Source organism: Eleutherodactylus coqui, chromosome 3 (genome assembly GCF_035609145.1).
Source record: "Eleutherodactylus coqui strain aEleCoq1 chromosome 3, aEleCoq1.hap1, whole genome shotgun sequence".
In the NCBI taxonomy this organism is placed as follows: Eukaryota; Metazoa; Chordata; class Amphibia; order Anura; family Eleutherodactylidae; genus Eleutherodactylus; species Eleutherodactylus coqui.
In genome coordinates, this window is record NC_089839.1 from 87,188,708 (window position 1) to 87,203,881 (window position 15,174).

The 15,174-nt window shown below is 47.3% G+C and overlaps 35 non-coding genes across 35 annotated transcripts; all 35 read left to right on the top strand.

Annotated features, from left to right (window-relative positions):
* Positions 1 to 186: 186 nt before the first annotated feature.
* LOC136622956 (U5 spliceosomal RNA) lies at positions 187 to 303 on the top strand. Its single transcript, XR_010792131.1, has one exon. It is a non-coding gene; the product is annotated as a U5 spliceosomal RNA (small nuclear RNA).
* A 317-nt stretch (positions 304 to 620) lies between these two features.
* On the top strand, positions 621 to 737 carry LOC136622557 (U5 spliceosomal RNA). The gene has a single exon (XR_010791768.1). It is a non-coding gene; the product is annotated as a U5 spliceosomal RNA (small nuclear RNA).
* A 317-nt stretch (positions 738 to 1,054) lies between these two features.
* On the top strand, positions 1,055 to 1,171 carry LOC136622957 (U5 spliceosomal RNA). The gene has a single exon (XR_010792132.1). It is a non-coding gene; the product is annotated as a U5 spliceosomal RNA (small nuclear RNA).
* Positions 1,172 to 1,488: 317 nt separating this feature from the next.
* On the top strand, positions 1,489 to 1,605 carry LOC136622125 (U5 spliceosomal RNA). Its single transcript, XR_010791351.1, has one exon. It is a non-coding gene; the product is annotated as a U5 spliceosomal RNA (small nuclear RNA).
* Positions 1,606 to 1,922: 317 nt separating this feature from the next.
* LOC136622958 (U5 spliceosomal RNA) lies at positions 1,923 to 2,039 on the top strand. The gene has a single exon (XR_010792133.1). It is a non-coding gene; the product is annotated as a U5 spliceosomal RNA (small nuclear RNA).
* A 316-nt stretch (positions 2,040 to 2,355) lies between these two features.
* On the top strand, positions 2,356 to 2,472 carry LOC136622261 (U5 spliceosomal RNA). The gene has a single exon (XR_010791484.1). It is a non-coding gene; the product is annotated as a U5 spliceosomal RNA (small nuclear RNA).
* A 317-nt stretch (positions 2,473 to 2,789) lies between these two features.
* Positions 2,790 to 2,906, top strand: LOC136622959 (U5 spliceosomal RNA). The gene has a single exon (XR_010792134.1). It is a non-coding gene; the product is annotated as a U5 spliceosomal RNA (small nuclear RNA).
* Positions 2,907 to 3,223: 317 nt separating this feature from the next.
* On the top strand, positions 3,224 to 3,340 carry LOC136622960 (U5 spliceosomal RNA). The gene has a single exon (XR_010792135.1). It is a non-coding gene; the product is annotated as a U5 spliceosomal RNA (small nuclear RNA).
* Positions 3,341 to 3,657: 317 nt separating this feature from the next.
* Positions 3,658 to 3,774, top strand: LOC136622402 (U5 spliceosomal RNA). The gene has a single exon (XR_010791619.1). It is a non-coding gene; the product is annotated as a U5 spliceosomal RNA (small nuclear RNA).
* Positions 3,775 to 4,090: 316 nt separating this feature from the next.
* LOC136622358 (U5 spliceosomal RNA) lies at positions 4,091 to 4,207 on the top strand. Its single transcript, XR_010791576.1, has one exon. It is a non-coding gene; the product is annotated as a U5 spliceosomal RNA (small nuclear RNA).
* A 317-nt stretch (positions 4,208 to 4,524) lies between these two features.
* LOC136622962 (U5 spliceosomal RNA) lies at positions 4,525 to 4,641 on the top strand. Its single transcript, XR_010792137.1, has one exon. It is a non-coding gene; the product is annotated as a U5 spliceosomal RNA (small nuclear RNA).
* Positions 4,642 to 4,958: 317 nt separating this feature from the next.
* Positions 4,959 to 5,075, top strand: LOC136622963 (U5 spliceosomal RNA). The gene has a single exon (XR_010792138.1). It is a non-coding gene; the product is annotated as a U5 spliceosomal RNA (small nuclear RNA).
* Positions 5,076 to 5,392: 317 nt separating this feature from the next.
* Positions 5,393 to 5,509, top strand: LOC136622136 (U5 spliceosomal RNA). The gene has a single exon (XR_010791362.1). It is a non-coding gene; the product is annotated as a U5 spliceosomal RNA (small nuclear RNA).
* A 315-nt stretch (positions 5,510 to 5,824) lies between these two features.
* Positions 5,825 to 5,941, top strand: LOC136622296 (U5 spliceosomal RNA). Its single transcript, XR_010791517.1, has one exon. It is a non-coding gene; the product is annotated as a U5 spliceosomal RNA (small nuclear RNA).
* Positions 5,942 to 6,250: 309 nt separating this feature from the next.
* Positions 6,251 to 6,367, top strand: LOC136622964 (U5 spliceosomal RNA). The gene has a single exon (XR_010792139.1). It is a non-coding gene; the product is annotated as a U5 spliceosomal RNA (small nuclear RNA).
* A 317-nt stretch (positions 6,368 to 6,684) lies between these two features.
* On the top strand, positions 6,685 to 6,801 carry LOC136622558 (U5 spliceosomal RNA). The gene has a single exon (XR_010791769.1). It is a non-coding gene; the product is annotated as a U5 spliceosomal RNA (small nuclear RNA).
* Positions 6,802 to 7,118: 317 nt separating this feature from the next.
* Positions 7,119 to 7,235, top strand: LOC136622966 (U5 spliceosomal RNA). The gene has a single exon (XR_010792140.1). It is a non-coding gene; the product is annotated as a U5 spliceosomal RNA (small nuclear RNA).
* Positions 7,236 to 7,552: 317 nt separating this feature from the next.
* Positions 7,553 to 7,669, top strand: LOC136622559 (U5 spliceosomal RNA). Its single transcript, XR_010791770.1, has one exon. It is a non-coding gene; the product is annotated as a U5 spliceosomal RNA (small nuclear RNA).
* A 317-nt stretch (positions 7,670 to 7,986) lies between these two features.
* On the top strand, positions 7,987 to 8,103 carry LOC136622560 (U5 spliceosomal RNA). Its single transcript, XR_010791771.1, has one exon. It is a non-coding gene; the product is annotated as a U5 spliceosomal RNA (small nuclear RNA).
* Positions 8,104 to 8,420: 317 nt separating this feature from the next.
* Positions 8,421 to 8,537, top strand: LOC136622967 (U5 spliceosomal RNA). The gene has a single exon (XR_010792141.1). It is a non-coding gene; the product is annotated as a U5 spliceosomal RNA (small nuclear RNA).
* Positions 8,538 to 8,854: 317 nt separating this feature from the next.
* Positions 8,855 to 8,971, top strand: LOC136622147 (U5 spliceosomal RNA). The gene has a single exon (XR_010791373.1). It is a non-coding gene; the product is annotated as a U5 spliceosomal RNA (small nuclear RNA).
* Positions 8,972 to 9,288: 317 nt separating this feature from the next.
* On the top strand, positions 9,289 to 9,405 carry LOC136622968 (U5 spliceosomal RNA). Its single transcript, XR_010792142.1, has one exon. It is a non-coding gene; the product is annotated as a U5 spliceosomal RNA (small nuclear RNA).
* Positions 9,406 to 9,721: 316 nt separating this feature from the next.
* Positions 9,722 to 9,838, top strand: LOC136622262 (U5 spliceosomal RNA). The gene has a single exon (XR_010791485.1). It is a non-coding gene; the product is annotated as a U5 spliceosomal RNA (small nuclear RNA).
* A 317-nt stretch (positions 9,839 to 10,155) lies between these two features.
* Positions 10,156 to 10,272, top strand: LOC136622969 (U5 spliceosomal RNA). The gene has a single exon (XR_010792143.1). It is a non-coding gene; the product is annotated as a U5 spliceosomal RNA (small nuclear RNA).
* A 317-nt stretch (positions 10,273 to 10,589) lies between these two features.
* Positions 10,590 to 10,706, top strand: LOC136622970 (U5 spliceosomal RNA). The gene has a single exon (XR_010792144.1). It is a non-coding gene; the product is annotated as a U5 spliceosomal RNA (small nuclear RNA).
* Positions 10,707 to 11,023: 317 nt separating this feature from the next.
* On the top strand, positions 11,024 to 11,140 carry LOC136622403 (U5 spliceosomal RNA). The gene has a single exon (XR_010791620.1). It is a non-coding gene; the product is annotated as a U5 spliceosomal RNA (small nuclear RNA).
* Positions 11,141 to 11,456: 316 nt separating this feature from the next.
* On the top strand, positions 11,457 to 11,573 carry LOC136622359 (U5 spliceosomal RNA). Its single transcript, XR_010791577.1, has one exon. It is a non-coding gene; the product is annotated as a U5 spliceosomal RNA (small nuclear RNA).
* Positions 11,574 to 11,890: 317 nt separating this feature from the next.
* Positions 11,891 to 12,007, top strand: LOC136622971 (U5 spliceosomal RNA). Its single transcript, XR_010792145.1, has one exon. It is a non-coding gene; the product is annotated as a U5 spliceosomal RNA (small nuclear RNA).
* A 317-nt stretch (positions 12,008 to 12,324) lies between these two features.
* On the top strand, positions 12,325 to 12,441 carry LOC136622972 (U5 spliceosomal RNA). The gene has a single exon (XR_010792146.1). It is a non-coding gene; the product is annotated as a U5 spliceosomal RNA (small nuclear RNA).
* A 317-nt stretch (positions 12,442 to 12,758) lies between these two features.
* On the top strand, positions 12,759 to 12,875 carry LOC136622158 (U5 spliceosomal RNA). Its single transcript, XR_010791384.1, has one exon. It is a non-coding gene; the product is annotated as a U5 spliceosomal RNA (small nuclear RNA).
* A 315-nt stretch (positions 12,876 to 13,190) lies between these two features.
* On the top strand, positions 13,191 to 13,307 carry LOC136622297 (U5 spliceosomal RNA). Its single transcript, XR_010791518.1, has one exon. It is a non-coding gene; the product is annotated as a U5 spliceosomal RNA (small nuclear RNA).
* Positions 13,308 to 13,624: 317 nt separating this feature from the next.
* LOC136622404 (U5 spliceosomal RNA) lies at positions 13,625 to 13,741 on the top strand. The gene has a single exon (XR_010791621.1). It is a non-coding gene; the product is annotated as a U5 spliceosomal RNA (small nuclear RNA).
* Positions 13,742 to 14,057: 316 nt separating this feature from the next.
* Positions 14,058 to 14,174, top strand: LOC136622360 (U5 spliceosomal RNA). The gene has a single exon (XR_010791578.1). It is a non-coding gene; the product is annotated as a U5 spliceosomal RNA (small nuclear RNA).
* Positions 14,175 to 14,491: 317 nt separating this feature from the next.
* LOC136622429 (U5 spliceosomal RNA) lies at positions 14,492 to 14,608 on the top strand. Its single transcript, XR_010791646.1, has one exon. It is a non-coding gene; the product is annotated as a U5 spliceosomal RNA (small nuclear RNA).
* A 309-nt stretch (positions 14,609 to 14,917) lies between these two features.
* On the top strand, positions 14,918 to 15,034 carry LOC136622452 (U5 spliceosomal RNA). Its single transcript, XR_010791668.1, has one exon. It is a non-coding gene; the product is annotated as a U5 spliceosomal RNA (small nuclear RNA).
* The last annotated feature ends 140 nt before the right edge of the window (positions 15,035 to 15,174 follow it).

A 15,174-nucleotide genomic window follows, 5' to 3' on the forward strand; every position in this document is an offset into this window, starting at 1 on the left:
TGTGCACAATTACCCAAGGCAGCCAGAATCCTGTCAACAGTTCCTGAACAGGGGCCTTATTTGCATACTGCAGAAGTGAAGGATTCTGGCTGGTTGTGCACAATTTCTCATTTTGCCTCTTTTCCGGGTGGTCTCCCTAGGCTAAGAGAGCACTGCAGCGGTGGTGGCAGGAACCCCTTGCCCATTATGCTCTGGTTTCTCTTCAGAACGTATAAATCTTTCGCCTTTTACTAAAGATTTCCGTGGAGAGGAGCAACACTGAGTTTTGTAGCAATTTTTGCATGCTCCAGTTTTGCTGGGGCTTCCTTATTCTGGTGAAAAAAGAGAGAGTGCTGTTTCCGAATGTGTTAACTGATCCTGAATGGGGGTCCTCATTTGCATGTTGCAGAAGCAAAGCATCCTGGGAAAGATGTGATCCTGGCTGATTGTGCACAATTACCCAAGGCAGCCAGAATCCTGTCAACAGTTCCTGAACAGGGGCCTTATTTGCATACTGCAGAAGTGAAGGATTCTGGCTGGTTGTGCACAATTTCTCATTTTGCCTCTTTTCCGGGTGGTCTCCCTAGGCTAAGAGAGCACTGCAGCGGTGGTGGCAGGAGCTGAGGAACCCCTTGCCCATTATGCTCTGGTTTGTCTTCAGAACGTATAAATCTTTCGCCTTTTACTAAAGATTTCCGTGGAGAGGAGCAACACTGAGTTTTGTAGCAATTTTTGCATGCTCCAGTTTTGCTGGGGCTTCCTTATTCTGGTGAAAAAAGAGAGAGTGCTGTTTCCGAATGTGTTAACTGATCCTGAATGGGGGTCCTCATTTGCATGTTGCAGAAGCAAAGCATCCTGGGAAAGATGTGATCCTGGCTGATTGTGCACAATTACCCAAGGCAGCCAGAATCCTGTCAACAGTTCCTGAACAGGGGCCTTATTTGCATACTGCAGAAGTGAAGGATTCTGGCTGGTTGTGCACAATTTCTCATTTTGCCTCTTTTCCGGGTGGTCTCCCTAGGCTAAGAGAGCACTGCAGCGGTGGTGGCAGGAGCTGAGGAACCCCTTGCCCATTATGCTCTGGTTTCTCTTCAGAACGTATAAATCTTTCGCCTTTTACTAAAGATTTCCGTGGAGAGGAGCAACACTGAGTTTTGTAGCAATTTTTGCATGCTCCAGTTTTGCTGGGGCTTCCTTATTCTGGTGAAAAAAGAGAGCGTGCTGTTTCTGAATGTGTTAACTGATCCTGAATGGGGGTCCTCATTTGCATGTTGCAGAAGCAAAGCATCCTGGGAAAGATGTGATCCTGGCTGATTGTGCACAATTACCCAAGGCAGCCAGAATCCTGTCAACAGTTCCTGAACAGGGGCCTTATTTGCATACTGCAGAAGTGAAGGATTCTGGCTGGTTGTGCACAATTTCTCATTTTGCCTCTTTTCCGGGTGGTCTCCCTAGGCTAAGAGAGCACTGCAGCGGTGGTGGCAGGAGCTGAGGAACCCCTTGCCCATTATGCTCTGGTTTCTCTTCAGAACGTATAAATCTTTCGCCTTTTACTAAAGATTTCCGTGGAGAGGAGCAACACTGAGTTTTGTAGCAATTTTTGAATGCTCCAGTTTTGCTGGGGCTTCCTTATTCTGGTGAAAAAAGAGAGCGTGCTGTTTCCGAATGTGTTAACTGATCCTGAATGGGGGTCCTCATTTGCATGTTGCAGAAGCAAAGCATCCTGGGAAAGATGTGATCCTGGCTGATTGTGCACAATTACCCAAGGCAGCCAGAATCCTGTCAACAGTTCCTGAACAGGGGCCTTATTTGCATACTGCAGAAGTGAAGGATTCTGGCTGGTTGTGCACAATTTCTCATTTTGCCTCTTTTCCGGGTGGTCTCCCCAGGCTAAGAGAGCACTGCAGCGGTGGTGGCAGGAGCTGAGGAACCCCTTGCCCATTATGCTCTGGTTTCTCTTCAGAACGTATAAATCTTTCGCCTTTTACTAAAGATTTCCGTGGAGAGGAGCAACACTGAGTTTTGTAGCAATTTTTGCATGCTCCAGTTTTGCTGGGGCTTCCTTATTCTGGTGAAAAAGAGAGAGTGCTGTTTCCGAATGTGTTAACTGATCCTGAATGGGGGTCCTCATTTGCATGTTGCAGAAGCAAAGCTTCCTGGGAAAGATGTGATCCTGGCTGATTGTGCACAATTACCCAAGGCAGCCAGAATCCTGTCAACAGTTCCTGAACAGGGGCCTTATTTGCATACTGCAGAAGTGAAGGATTCTGGCTGGTTGTGCACAAGTTCTCATTTTGCCTCTTTTCCGGGTGGTCTCCCTAGGCTAACAGAGCACTGCAGCGGTGGTGGCAGGAGCTGAGGAACCCCTTGCCCATTATGCTCTGGTTTCTCTTCAGAACGTATAAATCTTTCGCCTTTTACTAAAGATTTCCGTGGAGAGGAGCAGCACTGAGTTTTGTAGCAATTTTTGCATGCTCCAGTTTTGCTGGGGCTTCCTTATTCTGGTGAAAAAAGAGAGCGTGCTGTTTCCGAATGTGTTAACTGATCCTGAATGGGGGTCCTCATTTGCATGTTGCAGAAGCAAAGCATCCTGGGAAAGATGTGATCCTGGCTGATTGTGCACAATTACCCAAGGCAGCCAGAATCCTGTCAACAGTTCCTGAACAGGGGCCTTATTTGCATACTGCAGAAGTGAAGGATTCTGGCTGGTTGTGCACAATTTCTCATTTTGCCTCTTTTCCGGGTGGTCTCCCCAGGCTAAGAGAGCACTGCAGCGGTGGTGGCAGGAGCTGAGGAACCCCTTGCCCATTATGCTCTGGTTTCTCTTCAGAACGTATAAATCTTTCGCCTTTTACTAAAGATTTCCGTGGAGAGGAGCAACACTGAGTTTTGTAGCAATTTTTGCATGCTCCAGTTTTGCTGGGGCTTCCTTATTCTGGTGAAAAAAGAGAGAGTGCTGTTTCCGAATGTGTTAACTGATCCTGAATGGGGGTCCTCATTTGCATGTTGCAGAAGCAAAGCATCCTGGGAAAGATGTGATCCTGGCTGATTGTGCACAATTACCCAAGGCAGCCAGAATCCTGTCAACAGTTCCTGAACAGGGGCCTTATTTGCATACTGCAGAAGTGAAGGATTCTGGCTGGTTGTGCACAATTTCTCATTTTGCCTCTTTTCCGGGTGGTCTCCCTAGGCTAAGAGAGCACTGCAGCGGTGGTGGCAGGAGCTGAGGAACCCCTTGCCCATTATGCTCTGGTTTCTCTTCAGAACGTATAAATCTTTCGCCTTTTACTAAAGATTTCCGTGGAGAGGAGCAACACTGAGTTTTGTAGCAATTTTTGCATGCTCCAGTTTTGCTGGGGCTTCCTTATTCTGGTGAAAAAAGAGAGAGTGCTGTTTCCGAATGTGTTAACTGATCCTGAATGGGGGTCCTCATTTGCATGTTGCAGAAGCAAAGCATCCTGGGAAAGATGTGATCCTGGCTGATTGTGCACAATTACCCAAGGCAGCCAGAATCCTGTCAACAGTTCCTGAACAGGGGCCTTATTTGCATACTGCAGAAGTGAAGGATTCTGGCTGGTTGTGCACAATTTCTCATTTTGCCTCTTTTCCGGGTGGTCTCCCTAGGCTAAGAGAGCACTGCAGCGGTGGTGGCAGGAGCTGAGGAACCCCTTGCCCATTATGCTCTGGTTTCTCTTCAGAACGTATAAATCTTTCGCCTTTTACTAAAGATTTCCGTGGAGAGGAGCAACACTGAGTTTTGTAGCTATTTTTGCATGCTCCAGTTTTGCTGGGGCTTCCTTATTCTGGTGAAAAAAGAGAGCGTGCTGTTTCCGAATGTGTTAACTGATCCTGAACGGGGGTCCTCATTTGCATGTTGCAGAAGCAAAGCATCCTGGGAAAGATGTGATCCTGGCTGATTGTGCACAATTACCCAAGGCAGCCAGAATCCTGTCAACAGTTCCTGAACAGGGGCCTTATTTGCATACTGCAGAAGTGAAGGATTCTGGCTGGTTGTGCACAATTTCTCATTTTGCCTCTTTTCCGGGTGGTCTCCCTAGGCTAAGAGAGCACTGCAGCGGTGGTGGCAGGAGCTGAGGAACCCCTTGCCCATTTTCTCTGGTTTCTCTTCAGAACGTATAAATCTTTCGCCTTTTACTAAAGATTTCCGTGGAGAGGAGCAACACTGAGTTTTGTAGCAATTTTTGCATGCTCTAGTTTTGCTGGGGCTTCCTTATTCTGGTGAAAAAAGAGAGCGTGCTGTTTCCGAATGTGTTAACTGATCCTGAATGGGGGTCCTCATTTGCATGTTGCAGAAGCAAAGCATCCTGGGAAAGATGTGATCCTGGCTGATTGTGCACAATTACCCAAGGCAGCCAGAATCCTGTCAACAGTTCCTGAACAGGGGCCTTATTTGCATACTGCAGAAGTGAAGGATTCTGGCTGGTTGTGCACAATTTCTCATTTTGCCTCTTTTCCGGGTGGTCTCCCTAGGCTAAGAGAGCACTGCAGTGGTGGTGGCAGGAGCTGAGGAACCCCTTGCCCATTATGCTCTGGTTTCTCTTCAGAACGTATAAATCTTTCGCCTTTTACTAAAGATTTCCGTGGAGAGGAGCAACACTGAGTTTTGTAGCAATTTTTGCATGCTCCAGTTTTGCTGGGGCTTCCTTATTCTGGTGAAAAAAGAGAGAGTGCTGTTTCCGAATGTGTTAACTGATCCTGAATGGGGGTCCTCATTTGCATGTTGCAGAAGCAAAGCATCCTGGGAAAGATGTGATCCTGGCTGATTGTGCACAATTACCCAAGGCAGCCAGAATCCTGTCAACAGTTCCTGAACAGGGGCCTTATTTGCATACTGCAGAAGTGAAGGATTCTGGCTGGTTGTGCACAATTTCTCATTTTGCCTCTTTTCCGGGTGGTCTCCCTAGGCTAAGAGAGCACTGCAGCGGTGGTGGCAGGAGCTGAGGAACCCCTTGCCCATTATGCTCTGGTTTCTCTTCAGAACGTATAAATCTTTCGCCTTTTACTAAAGATTTCCGTGGAGAGGAGCAACACTGAGTTTTGTAGCAATTTTTGCATGCTCCAGTTTTGCTGGGGCTTCCTTATTCTGGTGAAAAAAGAGAGAGTGCTGTTTCCGAATGTGTTAACTGATCCTGAATGGGGGTCCTCATTTGCATGTTGCAGAAGCAAAGCATCCTGGGAAAGATGTGATCCTGGCTGATTGTGCACAATTACCCAAGGCAGCCAGAATCCTGTCAACAGTTCCTGAACAGGGGCCTTATTTGCATACTGCAGAAGTGAAGGATTCTGGCTGGTTGTGCACAATTTCTCATTTTGCCTCTTTTCCGGGTGGTCTCCCTAGGCTAAGAGAGCACTGCAGCGGTGGTGGCAGGAGCTGAGGAACCCCTTGCCCATTATGCTCTGGTTTCTCTTCAGAACGTATAAATCTTTCGCCTTTTACTAAAGATTTCCGTGGAGAGGAGCAACACTGAGTTTTGTAGCAATTTTTGAATGCTCCAGTTTTGCTGGGGCTTCCTTATTCTGGTGAAAAAAGAGAGTGCTGTTTCCGAATGTGTTAACTGATCCTGAATGGGGGTCCTCATTTGCATGTTGCAGAAGCAAAGCTTCCTGGGAAAGATGTGATCCTGGCTGATTGTGCACAATTACCCAAGGCAGCCAGAATCCTGTCAACAGTTCCTGAACAGGGGCCTTATTTGCATACTGCAGAAGTGAAGGATTCTGGCTGGTTGTGCACAAGTTCTCATTTTGCCTCTTTTCCGGGTGGTCTCCCTAGGCTAAGAGAGCACTGCAGCGGTGGTGGCAGGAGCTGAGGAACCCCTTGCCCATTATGCTCTGGTTTCTCTTCAGAACGTATAAATCTTTCGCCTTTTACTAAAGATTTCCGTGGAGAGGAGCAACACTGAGTTTTGTAGCAATTTTTGCGTGCTCCAGTTTTGCTGGGGCTTCCTTATTCTGGTGAAAAAAGAGAGCGTGCTGTTTCCGAATGTGTTAACTGATCCTGAATGGGGGTCCTCATTTGCATGTTGCAGAAGCAAAGCATCCTGGGAAAGATGTGATCCTGGCTGATTGTGCACAATTACCCAAGGCAGCCAGAATCCTGTCAACAGTTCCTGAACAGGGGCCTTATTTGCATACTGCAGAAGTGAAGGATTCTGGCTGGTTGTGCACAATTTCTCATTTTGCCTCTTTTCCGGGTGGTCTCCCTAGGCTAAGAGAGCACTGCAGCGGTGGTGGCAGGAACCCCTTGCCCATTATGCTCTGGTTTCTCTTCAGAACGTATAAATCTTTCGCCTTTTACTAAAGATTTCCGTGGAGAGGAGCAACACTGAGTTTTGTAGCAATTTTTGCATGCTCCAGTTTTGCTGGGGCTTCCTTATTCTGGTGAAAAAAGAGAGAGTGCTGTTTCCGAATGTGTTAACTGATCCTGAATGGGGGTCCTCATTTGCATGTTGCAGAAGCAAAGCATCCTGGGAAAGATGTGATCCTGGCTGATTGTGCACAATTACCCAAGGCAGCCAGAATCCTGTCAACAGTTCCTGAACAGGGGCCTTATTTGCATACTGCAGAAGTGAAGGATTCTGGCTGGTTGTGCACAATTTCTCATTTTGCCTCTTTTCCGGGTGGTCTCCCTAGGCTAAGAGAGCACTGCAGCGGTGGTGGCAGGAGCTGAGGAACCCCTTGCCCATTATGCTCTGGTTTGTCTTCAGAACGTATAAATCTTTCGCCTTTTACTAAAGATTTCCGTGGAGAGGAGCAACACTGAGTTTTGTAGCAATTTTTGCATGCTCCAGTTTTGCTGGGGCTTCCTTATTCTGGTGAAAAAAGAGAGAGTGCTGTTTCCGAATGTGTTAACTGATCCTGAATGGGGGTCCTCATTTGCATGTTGCAGAAGCAAAGCATCCTGGGAAAGATGTGATCCTGGCTGATTGTGCACAATTACCCAAGGCAGCCAGAATCCTGTCAACAGTTCCTGAACAGGGGCCTTATTTGCATACTGCAGAAGTGAAGGATTCTGGCTGGTTGTGCACAATTTCTCATTTTGCCTCTTTTCCGGGTGGTCTCCCTAGGCTAAGAGAGCACTGCAGCGGTGGTGGCAGGAGCTGAGGAACCCCTTGCCCATTATGCTCTGGTTTCTCTTCAGAACGTATAAATCTTTCGCCTTTTACTAAAGATTTCCGTGGAGAGGAGCAACACTGAGTTTTGTAGCAATTTTTGCATGCTCCAGTTTTGCTGGGGCTTCCTTATTCTGGTGAAAAAAGAGAGCGTGCTGTTTCTGAATGTGTTAACTGATCCTGAATGGGGGTCCTCATTTGCATGTTGCAGAAGCAAAGCATCCTGGGAAAGATGTGATCCTGGCTGATTGTGCACAATTACCCAAGGCAGCCAGAATCCTGTCAACAGTTCCTGAACAGGGGCCTTATTTGCATACTGCAGAAGTGAAGGATTCTGGCTGGTTGTGCACAATTTCTCATTTTGCCTCTTTTCCGGGTGGTCTCCCTAGGCTAAGAGAGCACTGCAGCGGTGGTGGCAGGAGCTGAGGAACCCCTTGCCCATTATGCTCTGGTTTGTCTTCAGAACGTATAAATCTTTCGCCTTTTACTAAAGATTTCCGTGGAGAGGAGCAACACTGAGTTTTGTAGCAATTTTTGCATGCTCCAGTTTTGCTGGGGCTTCCTTATTCTGGTGAAAAAAGAGAGAGTGCTGTTTCCGAATGTGTTAACTGATCCTGAATGGGGGTCCTCATTTGCATGTTGCAGAAGCAAAGCATCCTGGGAAAGATGTGATCCTGGCTGATTGTGCACAATTACCCAAGGCAGCCAGAATCCTGTCAACAGTTCCTGAACAGGGGCCTTATTTGCATACTGCAGAAGTGAAGGATTCTGGCTGGTTGTGCACAATTTCTCATTTTGCCTCTTTTCCGGGTGGTCTCCCTAGGCTAAGAGAGCACTGCAGCGGTGGTGGCAGGAGCTGAGGAACCCCTTGCCCATTATGCTCTGGTTTGTCTTCAGAACGTATAAATCTTTCGCCTTTTACTAAAGATTTCCGTGGAGAGGAGCAACACTGAGTTTTGTAGCAATTTTTGCATGCTCCAGTTTTGCTGGGGCTTCCTTATTCTGGTGAAAAAAGAGAGAGTGCTGTTTCCGAATGTGTTAACTGATCCTGAATGGGGGTCCTCATTTGCATGTTGCAGAAGCAAAGCATCCTGGGAAAGATGTGATCCTGGCTGATTGTGCACAATTACCCAAGGCAGCCAGAATCCTGTCAACAGTTCCTGAACAGGGGCCTTATTTGCATACTGCAGAAGTGAAGGATTCTGGCTGGTTGTGCACAATTTCTCATTTTGCCTCTTTTCCGGGTGGTCTCCCTAGGCTAAGAGAGCACTGCAGCGGTGGTGGCAGGAGCTGAGGAACCCCTTGCCCATTATGCTCTGGTTTCTCTTCAGAACGTATAAATCTTTCGCCTTTTACTAAAGATTTCCGTGGAGAGGAGCAACACTGAGTTTTGTAGCAATTTTTGCATGCTCCAGTTTTGCTGGGGCTTCCTTATTCTGGTGAAAAAAGAGAGAGTGCTGTTTCCGAATGTGTTAACTGATCCTGAATGGGGGTCCTCATTTGCATGTTGCAGAAGCAAAGCATCCTGGGAAAGATGTGATCCTGGCTGATTGTGCACAATTACCCAAGGCAGCCAGAATCCTGTCAACAGTTCCTGAACAGGGGCCTTATTTGCATACTGCAGAAGTGAAGGATTCTGGCTGGTTGTGCACAATTTCTCATTTTGCCTCTTTTCCGGGTGGTCTCCCTAGGCTAAGAGAGCACTGCAGCGGTGGTGGCAGGAGCTGAGGAACCCCTTGCCCATTATGCTCTGGTTTCTCTTCAGAACGTATAAATCTTTCGCCTTTTACTAAAGATTTCCGTGGAGAGGAGCAACACTGAGTTTTGTAGCAATTTTTGAATGCTCCAGTTTTGCTGGGGCTTCCTTATTCTGGTGAAAAAAGAGAGCGTGCTGTTTCCGAATGTGTTAACTGATCCTGAATGGGGGTCCTCATTTGCATGTTGCAGAAGCAAAGCATCCTGGGAAAGATGTGATCCTGGCTGATTGTGCACAATTACCCAAGGCAGCCAGAATCCTGTCAACAGTTCCTGAACAGGGGCCTTATTTGCATACTGCAGAAGTGAAGGATTCTGGCTGGTTGTGCACAATTTCTCATTTTGCCTCTTTTCCGGGTGGTCTCCCCAGGCTAAGAGAGCACTGCAGCGGTGGTGGCAGGAGCTGAGGAACCCCTTGCCCATTATGCTCTGGTTTCTCTTCAGAACGTATAAATCTTTCGCCTTTTACTAAAGATTTCCGTGGAGAGGAGCAACACTGAGTTTTGTAGCAATTTTTGCATGCTCCAGTTTTGCTGGGGCTTCCTTATTCTGGTGAAAAAGAGAGAGTGCTGTTTCCGAATGTGTTAACTGATCCTGAATGGGGGTCCTCATTTGCATGTTGCAGAAGCAAAGCTTCCTGGGAAAGATGTGATCCTGGCTGATTGTGCACAATTACCCAAGGCAGCCAGAATCCTGTCAACAGTTCCTGAACAGGGGCCTTATTTGCATACTGCAGAAGTGAAGGATTCTGGCTGGTTGTGCACAAGTTCTCATTTTGCCTCTTTTCCGGGTGGTCTCCCTAGGCTAACAGAGCACTGCAGCGGTGGTGGCAGGAGCTGAGGAACCCCTTGCCCATTATGCTCTGGTTTCTCTTCAGAACGTATAAATCTTTCGCCTTTTACTAAAGATTTCCGTGGAGAGGAGCAGCACTGAGTTTTGTAGCAATTTTTGCATGCTCCAGTTTTGCTGGGGCTTCCTTATTCTGGTGAAAAAAGAGAGCGTGCTGTTTCCGAATGTGTTAACTGATCCTGAATGGGGGTCCTCATTTGCATGTTGCAGAAGCAAAGCATCCTGGGAAAGATGTGATCCTGGCTGATTGTGCACAATTACCCAAGGCAGCCAGAATCCTGTCAACAGTTCCTGAACAGGGGCCTTATTTGCATACTGCAGAAGTGAAGGATTCTGGCTGGTTGTGCACAATTTCTCATTTTGCCTCTTTTCCGGGTGGTCTCCCCAGGCTAAGAGAGCACTGCAGCGGTGGTGGCAGGAGCTGAGGAACCCCTTGCCCATTATGCTCTGGTTTCTCTTCAGAACGTATAAATCTTTCGCCTTTTACTAAAGATTTCCGTGGAGAGGAGCAACACTGAGTTTTGTAGCAATTTTTGCATGCTCCAGTTTTGCTGGGGCTTCCTTATTCTGGTGAAAAAAGAGAGAGTGCTGTTTCCGAATGTGTTAACTGATCCTGAATGGGGGTCCTCATTTGCATGTTGCAGAAGCAAAGCATCCTGGGAAAGATGTGATCCTGGCTGATTGTGCACAATTACCCAAGGCAGCCAGAATCCTGTCAACAGTTCCTGAACAGGGGCCTTATTTGCATACTGCAGAAGTGAAGGATTCTGGCTGGTTGTGCACAATTTCTCATTTTGCCTCTTTTCCGGGTGGTCTCCCTAGGCTAAGAGAGCACTGCAGCGGTGGTGGCAGGAGCTGAGGAACCCCTTGCCCATTATGCTCTGGTTTCTCTTCAGAACGTATAAATCTTTCGCCTTTTACTAAAGATTTCCGTGGAGAGGAGCAACACTGAGTTTTGTAGCAATTTTTGCATGCTCCAGTTTTGCTGGGGCTTCCTTATTCTGGTGAAAAAAGAGAGAGTGCTGTTTCCGAATGTGTTAACTGATCCTGAATGGGGGTCCTCATTTGCATGTTGCAGAAGCAAAGCATCCTGGGAAAGATGTGATCCTGGCTGATTGTGCACAATTACCCAAGGCAGCCAGAATCCTGTCAACAGTTCCTGAACAGGGGCCTTATTTGCATACTGCAGAAGTGAAGGATTCTGGCTGGTTGTGCACAATTTCTCATTTTGCCTCTTTTCCGGGTGGTCTCCCTAGGCTAAGAGAGCACTGCAGCGGTGGTGGCAGGAGCTGAGGAACCCCTTGCCCATTATGCTCTGGTTTCTCTTCAGAACGTATAAATCTTTCGCCTTTTACTAAAGATTTCCGTGGAGAGGAGCAACACTGAGTTTTGTAGCTATTTTTGCATGCTCCAGTTTTGCTGGGGCTTCCTTATTCTGGTGAAAAAAGAGAGCGTGCTGTTTCCGAATGTGTTAACTGATCCTGAACGGGGGTCCTCATTTGCATGTTGCAGAAGCAAAGCATCCTGGGAAAGATGTGATCCTGGCTGATTGTGCACAATTACCCAAGGCAGCCAGAATCCTGTCAACAGTTCCTGAACAGGGGCCTTATTTGCATACTGCAGAAGTGAAGGATTCTGGCTGGTTGTGCACAATTTCTCATTTTGCCTCTTTTCCGGGTGGTCTCCCTAGGCTAAGAGAGCACTGCAGCGGTGGTGGCAGGAGCTGAGGAACCCCTTGCCCATTTTCTCTGGTTTCTCTTCAGAACGTATAAATCTTTCGCCTTTTACTAAAGATTTCCGTGGAGAGGAGCAACACTGAGTTTTGTAGCAATTTTTGCATGCTCTAGTTTTGCTGGGGCTTCCTTATTCTGGTGAAAAAAGAGAGCGTGCTGTTTCCGAATGTGTTAACTGATCCTGAATGGGGGTCCTCATTTGCATGTTGCAGAAGCAAAGCATCCTGGGAAAGATGTGATCCTGGCTGATTGTGCACAATTACCCAAGGCAGCCAGAATCCTGTCAACAGTTCCTGAACAGGGGCCTTATTTGCATACTGCAGAAGTGAAGGATTCTGGCTGGTTGTGCACAATTTCTCATTTTGCCTCTTTTCCGGGTGGTCTCCCTAGGCTAAGAGAGCACTGCAGTGGTGGTGGCAGGAGCTGAGGAACCCCTTGCCCATTATGCTCTGGTTTCTCTTCAGAACGTATAAATCTTTCGCCTTTTACTAAAGATTTCCGTGGAGAGGAGCAACACTGAGTTTTGTAGCAATTTTTGCATGCTCCAGTTTTGCTGGGGCTTCCTTATTCTGGTGAAAAAAGAGAGAGTGCTGTTTCCGAATGTGTTAACTGATCCTGAATGGGGGTCCTCATTTGCATGTTGCAGAAGCAAAGCATCCTGGGAAAGATGTGATCCTGGCTGATTGTGCACAATTACCCAAGGCAGCCAGAATCCTGTCAACAGTTCCTGAACAGGGGCCTTATTTGCATACTGCAGAAGTGAAGGATTCTGGCTGGTTGTGCACAATTTCTCATTTTGCCTCTTTTCCGGGTGGTCTCCCTAGGCTAAGAGAGCACTGCAGCGGTGGTGGCAGGAGCTGAGGAACCCCTTGCCCATTATGCTCTGGTTTCTCTTCAGAACGTATAAATCTTTCGCCTTTTACTAAAGATTTCCGTGGAGAGGAGCAACACTGAGTTTTGTAGCAATTTTTGCATGCTCCAGTTTTGCTGGGGCTTCCTTATTCTGGTGAAAAAAGAGAGAGTGCTGTTTCCGAATGTGTTAACTGATCCTGAATGGGGGTCCTCATTTGCATGTTGCAGAAGCAAAGCATCCTGGGAAAGATGTGATCCTGGCTGATTGTGCACAATTACCCAAGGCAGCCAGAATCCTGTCAACAGTTCCTGAACAGGGGCCTTATTTGCATACTGCAGAAGTGAAGGATTCTGGCTGGTTGTGCACAATTTCTCATTTTGCCTCTTTTCCGGGTGGTCTCCCTAGGCTAAGAGAGCACTGCAGCGGTGGTGGCAGGAGCTGAGGAACCCCTTGCCCATTATGCTCTGGTTTCTCTTCAGAACGTATAAATCTTTCGCCTTTTACTAAAGATTTCCGTGGAGAGGAGCAACACTGAGTTTTGTAGCAATTTTTGAATGCTCCAGTTTTGCTGGGGCTTCCTTATTCTGGTGAAAAAAGAGAGTGCTGTTTCCGAATGTGTTAACTGATCCTGAATGGGGGTCCTCATTTGCATGTTGCAGAAGCAAAGCTTCCTGGGAAAGATGTGATCCTGGCTGATTGTGCACAATTACCCAAGGCAGCCAGAATCCTGTCAACAGTTCCTGAACAGGGGCCTTATTTGCATACTGCAGAAGTGAAGGATTCTGGCTGGTTGTGCACAAGTTCTCATTTTGCCTCTTTTCCGGGTGGTCTCCCTAGGCTAAGAGAGCACTGCAGCGGTGGTGGCAGGAGCTGAGGAACCCCTTGCCCATTATGCTCTGGTTTCTCTTCAGAACGTATAAATCTTTCGCCTTTTACTAAAGATTTCCGTGGAGAGGAGCAACACTGAGTTTTGTAGCAATTTTTGCGTGCTCCAGTTTTGCTGGGGCTTCCTTATTCTGGTGAAAAAAGAGAGCGTGCTGTTTCCGAATGTGTTAACTGATCCTGAATGGGGGTCCTCATTTGCATGTTGCAGAAGCAAAGCATCCTGGGAAAGATGTGATCCTGGCTGATTGTGCACAATTACCCAAGGCAGCCAGAATCCTGTCAACAGTTCCTGAACAGGGGCCTTATTTGCATACTGCAGAAGTGAAGGATTCTGGCTGGTTGTGCACAATTTCTCATTTTGCCTCTTTTCCGGGTGGTCTCCCTAGGCTAAGAGAGCACTGCAGCGGTGGTGGCAGGAGCTGAGGAACCCCTTGCCCATTATGCTCTGGTTTCTCTTCAGAACGTATAAATCTTTCGCCTTTTACTAAAGATTTCCGTGGAGAGGAGCAACACTGAGTTTTGTAGCTATTTTTGCATGCTCCAGTTTTGCTGGGGCTTCCTTATTCTGGTGAAAAAAGAGAGCGTGCTGTTTCCGAATGTGTTAACTGATCCTGAACGGGGGTCCTCATTTGCATGTTGCAGAAGCAAAGCATCCTGGGAAAGATGTGATCCTGGCTGATTGTGCACAATTACCCAAGGCAGCCAGAATCCTGTCAACAGTTCCTGAACAGGGGCCTTATTTGCATACTGCAGAAGTGAAGGATTCTGGCTGGTTGTGCACAATTTCTCATTTTGCCTCTTTTCCGGGTGGTCTCCCTAGGCTAAGAGAGCACTGCAGCGGTGGTGGCAGGAGCTGAGGAACCCCTTGCCCATTTTCTCTGGTTTCTCTTCAGAACGTATAAATCTTTCGCCTTTTACTAAAGATTTCCGTGGAGAGGAGCAACACTGAGTTTTGTAGCAATTTTTGCATGCTCTAGTTTTGCTGGGGCTTCCTTATTCTGGTGAAAAAAGAGAGAGTGCTGTTTCCGAATGTGTTAACTGATCCTGAATGGGGGTCCTCATTTGCATGTTGCAGAAGCAAAGCATCCTGGGAAAGATGTGATCCTGGCTGATTGTGCACAATTACCCAAGGCAGCCAGAATCCTGTCAACAGTTCCTGAACAGGGGCCTTATTTGCATACTGCAGAAGTGAAGGATTCTGGCTGGTTGTGCACAATTTCTCATTTTGCCTCTTTTCCGGGTGGTCTCCCTAGGCTAAGAGAGCACTGCAGCGGTGGTGGCAGGAGCTGAGGAACCCCTTGCCCATTATGCTCTGGTTTCTCTTCAGAACGTATAAATCTTTCGCCTTTTACTAAAGATTTCCGTGGAGAGGAGCAACACTGAGTTTTGTAGCAATTTTTGAATCCTCCAGTTTTGCTGGGGCTTCCTTATTAAAAAAGAGAGTGCTGTTTCCGAATGTGTTAACTGATCCTGAATGGGGGTCCTCATTTGCATGTTGCAGAAGCAAAGCTTCCTGGGAAAGATGTGATCCTGGCTGATTGTGCACAATTACCCAAGGCAGCCAGAATCCTGTCAACAGTTCCTGAACAGGGGCCTTATTTGCATACTGCAGAAGTGAAGGATTCTGGCTGGTTGTGCACAATTTCTCATTTTGCCTCTTTTCCGGGTGGTCTCCCCAGGCTAAGAGAGCACTGCAGCGGTGGTGGCAGGAGCTGAGGAACCCCTTGCCCATTATACTCTGGTTTGTCTTCAGAACGTATAAATCTTTCGCCTTTTACTAAAGATTTCCGTGGAGAGGAGCAACACTGAGTTTTGTAGCAATTTTTGAATGCTCCAGTTTTGCTGGGGCTTCCTTATTCTGGTGAAAAAAGAGAGTGCTGTTTCCGAATGTGTTAACTGATCCTGAATGGGGGTCCTCATTTGCATGTTGCAGAAGCAAAGCTTCCTGGGAAAGATGTGATCCTGGCTGATTGTGCACAATTACCCAAGG